Consider the following 580-nt stretch of genomic DNA (forward strand, 5'->3'; position numbering starts at 1 on the left):
AAACTGAAAGCATATGCATTTTCACAAGATGATTTAAACAAAGTGTATCACTCTTTCAAGAACACCCAAGGCTCCCAAGAATGTGCTTTTCTTCAATTTTAAATGAACCTCAAATATACTTGGTGGGTTTTTTGTAAATAGCAAAGTTTAGTAGCAAAATAGTTTTGTTCAGGTACAGTACAAAATAATTTTATATGATGTTATATGACAAAGCATGTAAAAAGTGAATTCAAACTTACAGTGAGGGTTATATTTTTATTGTAAATTGGGAGGCCAACGCATGCTGCATCAGTCTTGCACAGAGCTTTAAAAATCATCCAATTTTGATTAAGGCAATACATGCAACTGGAATGCCAGCATATAAGAATGCTCTTACAATTTTAGTCCTTAAAGAGCTTGGTGGAAATGTGAGTCTTTAATTTAGCCCATATGTGGATTTTCTCTTTATTTTCTCCAAAGTAATATTGTTTACTCTGTGATGCCGTCTTGGACCCTACACCCGGTCTGGAGCACCTCTAGCCAATGCTGTAACACTAACGGGGCGGACCGTCTAATGAATTACTTGGAAACGCGCCTGTGC

Source organism: Aulonocara stuartgranti, assembly GCF_965226115.1.
Source record: "Aulonocara stuartgranti genome assembly, chromosome: 19".
NCBI classification, from domain to species: domain Eukaryota; kingdom Metazoa; phylum Chordata; class Actinopteri; order Cichliformes; family Cichlidae; genus Aulonocara; species Aulonocara stuartgranti.